The following is a 4669-nucleotide window of genomic DNA, read 5'->3' on the forward strand; positions in this document are numbered from 1 at the left end:
ATCCTCGTACCAGACGGGTATCTCCAGACTGTGAGTATCTTTGATATTCAGACAGTCGCGATCTCTCACTGACCGTCTGGGGTCTCACAGATACATCGCTCCCTCCCTCTCCCCCTCTCTCCATCTATCTCTCTGTCTGTCTCTTTCTCTGTCTCTGTCTCTCTCCCTCTCTCTCTATCTTTCTCTGTCTCTCAGGCCCTCTCTCTGTCTCTTTCTCTATCTCTCTCTCTGTATCTCTCTGTCGTTCTGTCTCTCTCTGTCTGTCTCTTTCTCTCTGTCTCTCTGACCCTCTCTGTCTCTCTCACCCTCTCTGTCTCTGTCTCTCTCCCCATCTGTCTCCCTGTCTCTCCCTTTCTCTGTCTCTCCCTTTCTCTGTCTCTCCCTTTCTCTGTCTCTCCCTTTCTCTGTCTCTCCCTCTCTCTGTCTCTTTCTCTCTCTGTCTCTTTCTCTCTCTGTCTCTTTCTCTCTCTGTCTCTTTCTCTGTCTCTCTCTCTATCTTTCTCTCTCTCTGTCTCTCTCTCTCTCTGTCTCTCTCTCTCTGTCTCTCTCTCTCTGTCTCTTTCTCTGTCTCTCTCTCTCTGTCTCTTTCTCTGTCTCTCTCTGTCTGTCTCTTTCTCTGTCTCTCTCTCTATCTTTCTCTTTCTCTGTCTCTCTCCCCCTCTCTCTCTGTCTCTCTCCCCCCTCTCCCTGTCTGTCTCCCTGTCTGTCTCCCTGTCTCTTTCTCTGTCTCTCTCCGTCAGTCTCTCTCTATCTCTATCTCTATCTGTCTCTCTCTCTCTCTCTCTATCTATCTGTCTTTCTCTCTCTCTGTCTTTCTCCCCCACCTCTGTCTCTCTAGCTCTCTCTCTCGCCCTGTCTCTCTCCCCCTCTCTCTCTCTGTCCCTCTCCCCCTCTCTCCCCCTCTCTCTCTGTCTCTCTCTTTCTCTGTCTCTCTCTCTGTCACTCTCTCTCTCTCTGTCTCTTTCTCTATCTCTCTCTGTCTGTCTCTATCTCTCTGTCTTTCTCTCTCTGTCTCTGTCTCTCTCACCCTCTCTGTCTCTGTCTCTCTCCCCCTCTGTCTCTCTCTCTGTCTCTCTCTCTGTCTCTATCTCTTTCTCTCTGTCTCTCTGGCCCTCTCTCTCTCTGACTCTCTCTCTTTCTCTGTCTCTGTCGCTATATCTCTCTGTCTCTGTCTCTGTATCTCTCTCTATCTCTCTATATATCTCTCTGTCTTTCTCTCTCTCTGTCTCTATCTCTCTGTATCTTTCTGTCGTTCTCTCGCTCTGTCTCTCTCCCCATCTCTCTGTATCTCTCTCTGACTCTCTCTCTCTTTCTATCTTTCTCTCTCTCCCCCCTCTCTCTCTGTCTCTGTCTCTCTCTCTGTCTATCTCTCTCCCCCTCTCTCTCCCCCTCTCTATCTCTCTCTCTGTCTCTCTCTCTGTCTCTCTCTCTGTCTCTCTCTCTGTCTCTCTCCCTGTCTCCCTCTCTCTGTCTCTCACTGTCCCTCTCCCTCTCCCTCTCTGTCTCTCTCCCTCTCTCCCTCTCTCCCTCTCTGTCCCTCTCTCCCTCTCTGTCCCTCTCCCTCTCTGTCCCTCTCCCTCTCTGTCTCTCTCCCTCTCTGTCTCTGTCTCTCTCTGTCTCTGTCTCTTTCCCTCCCTCTCTGTCTCTCTCTCTGTCTGTCTTTCCATCTCTATCTCTCTCTCTGTCTCTCTATCTCTCTCTCTATCTCTCTCTCTGTCTCTCTCACCCCCTCTCTCTATCTCTCTATCTCTCTCTCTCTGTCTATCTCTCTACCCCCCTCCCTCTTTGTCTCTTTCCCTCTCTCTCTCCCTCTCTCTGTCTCTCTCTATCTCCCCCTCTCTCGCTCTCTCTGTATCTCTCTCTCTCTGTATCTCTCTCTGTCTCACTCTCTCACTTTCTCTCTCTCTCTCTAATTACAGAAACACCCTGCGAGCCGCCCGACCATTCTATTGCTGCTCTGTGCAGACACTCAAATCCAGGGGCTCCTTGTTTGTTTGGAGTGAGCTGCCTCGCAGCCATGATCGACTTCCTGGGATACAAAGGGAGGGACAATCTGTGCGTTTCTCCGGAAATGGCATAACAGGTGAATCGGAGCTGCCATTCCCATTCCCACACAGCTGGGAACTGGGAGTTTCTGAAATTTCCCCTTGTAGAAGGGAGAGAGGGAGAGTGAGGACTCCTTACATCTTATATCAGAGCCGATTGCAGGTCACTCTCACATCCTTGTACCAGACGGGTATCTCCAGACTGTGAGTATCTTTGATATTCAGACAGTCGCGATCTCTCACTGACCGTCTGGGTCTCACAGATACATCGCTCCCTCCCTCTCCCTCTCTCTCTCCCTCTCTCTCTCTCCCTCTGTCTCTCAATCTCTCTCTATCTATCTATCTTTGTCTCCCTCTCTCTCTGTGTCTCTCTCTATCTCTGTCTCTCTCTCTGCATCTCTCTCGCTCTCTCTCTCTATCTCTGTCTCTCTCTCCGTCTCACCCTCTGTCTCTGTCTGTCTCCCGCTGTCTGTCTGTCTCTCTCTGTCTGTCTGTCTGTCTCTCTCTCTGTCTCTCTCTCTCTCTGTCTCTCTCTCTGTCTGTCTCTCTCTCTGTCTGTCTCTCTCTCTCGCTCTCTCTGTCTCTCTCTCTCCGTCTCACCCTCTCTCTCTCTTCCTCTCTCTATCTCTGTATTGGTCTCTCTCTCTCCCTCTGACTCTCACCCTCTGTCTCTCAATCTCTATCTATCTTTCTCTGTCTCTGTCTCTCTCTCTGTCTCTCTCTCTGTCTCCCTCTGTCTCTCTCTCTCTGCATCTCTCTCGCTCTCTCTATCTCTGTCTTTCTCTCGCTCTCTCTCTCTATCTCTGTCTCTCTCTGTCTCACCCTCTCTCTCTCTTCCTCTCTCTGTCTCTGTATTGGTCCCTCTCTCTGTCGCTCTCTCTGTCTGTCTGTATCTCCGTCTCACCCTCTCTCTTCCTCTCTCTGTCTCTGTATTGGTCTCTCTCCCTCTCTCATTCTCTTCCTCCCTCTCTTTCTCTCTCGGTGTCTCTCTCCCTTCCTCTCTCTCCCTGTCTCTTCTGAAAATTCGAGCTGCTCCCTCTCTCACCGCAAGTCGGGAGCAGGTCGAGTCTGAGCAGGCCCGGTGCGCAAAGTGAAAGTGAGAGACAGACAGAGAGAGAGAGAGACACAGAGGGAGAGTCTCGACTGATCAGGATACCCCTCATCTGTTGTGTGAAAAAGATTTCAGAATGAGACCAGCCAGTTAAGTAATGTCACTGTGTTCAACACACAGAGCAACGAGATATGGGGAGAAGGTGGGATTGAGGGATATGGGGAGAAGGTGGGATTGAGGGATATGGGAGAAGGTGGGATTGAGGGATATGGGGAGAAGGTGGGATTGAGGGATATGGGGAGAAGGTGGATTGAGGGATATGGGGCGAAGGTGGGATTGAGGGATATGGGGAGAAGGTGGGATTGAGGGATATGGGGAGAAGGTGGGATTGAGGGATATGGGGAGAAGGTGGGATTGAGGGATATGGGGAGAAGGTGGGATTGAGGGATATGGGGAGAAGGTGGGATTGAGGGATATGGGGAGAAGGTGGGATTGAGGGATATGGGGAGAAGGTGGGATTGAGGGATATGGGGAGAAGGTGGGATTGAGGGATATGGGAGACGCTGGGAGTAAAGATTCCACTATCTTTCCTCCCACTGACGTTAAGCTAATTGGTCTATAGTTCCCTGGACTGGTTCTATCTCCCTTTTTAAATAAAGGAATCACATTAACTGTCCACCAGTCCTCTGACACTAATCCCTTTTCTAATATTTTATGTATGTAATAGTGCCTCTGCTATCTCCTCCCAACTACTTTTAATATTCACGGATGCAATCCATCTATACCAGGGGTTTTATCCTCTATAAGTTTGTTCAGTTTATTAATTATCTCCCCCCTTTCTACCTTCAATGTCTTTCTATCTTTTTCAATCTCTTCTTCTAACGTCCTGTCACCCTCTCCTACGTTGTCTTGCACTAAGAGTACGGACTGTATCTTTAGTTTCAATTTGCCCTTTATTTCCTTATTCCTCTGTGGAGTTTCACTCTTGACGAGTTTGTTCCTGATTTTTGAGAGGGACAATCAATGCATTTCCCTGAAATGACGTTACATACAAATCTGGACTTCACCCAATTCCCAGTGCAAGTCAGGGCCCGCTGGAATCTGGGTAGTTTCCTGAAATCTGGAAACTCCCCCTTCAAAATCGAGGACCCCTTCAGTTTATATAAGAGCAAATTGCAGCCGATTGCAGGACTCTCTCACATCCTCGTACCAGACGTGTATCTCCAGACTGTGAGTATCTTTGGTATTCAGACAGTCGCGATCCCTCACTGACCCTCTGGGGTCTCACGGACACGTCGCTCCCTCTCTCTCTCTCTCTCTATCTCTGACTCTCTGTCTCTCTCTCTCTGTCGCGCTCTGTATCTCTGACTCTCTGTCTCTCTGTCGCGCTCTTTCTCTCTCTTTCTCTCTGTCGCACTCTCTCTCTTTCTCTCTGTCGGTCTCTTTCTCTCTCTGTCTCTCTAAGTCTCTGTGTTTCTGCCTCTCTGACTCTCTCCCTCTCTCTCTCTGTCTTTCTCTCTCGCTGACTGTCGCCCTTTCTCTCTCTCTCTCCCTCTCTCTCTCTCTGTCTTTA

General features: G+C 49.6%; 1 long non-coding RNA gene across 1 annotated transcript in view; it reads left to right on the forward strand.

Annotated features, from left to right (window-relative positions):
- Positions 1-3632: 3632 nt before the first annotated feature.
- LOC137311966 (uncharacterized) overlaps positions 3633-4669 on the forward strand; it is a 5747-nt gene continuing 4710 nt past the window's right edge. The window contains exon 1 of the long non-coding RNA XR_010960636.1: positions 3633-4326. This is a non-coding gene — a long non-coding RNA (uncharacterized lncRNA). The remainder of the gene's footprint in view (positions 4327-4669) is intronic.

This window comes from Heptranchias perlo, unplaced genomic scaffold (assembly GCF_035084215.1).
Source record: "Heptranchias perlo isolate sHepPer1 unplaced genomic scaffold, sHepPer1.hap1 HAP1_SCAFFOLD_385, whole genome shotgun sequence".
Taxonomy (NCBI): domain Eukaryota; kingdom Metazoa; phylum Chordata; class Chondrichthyes; order Hexanchiformes; family Hexanchidae; genus Heptranchias; species Heptranchias perlo.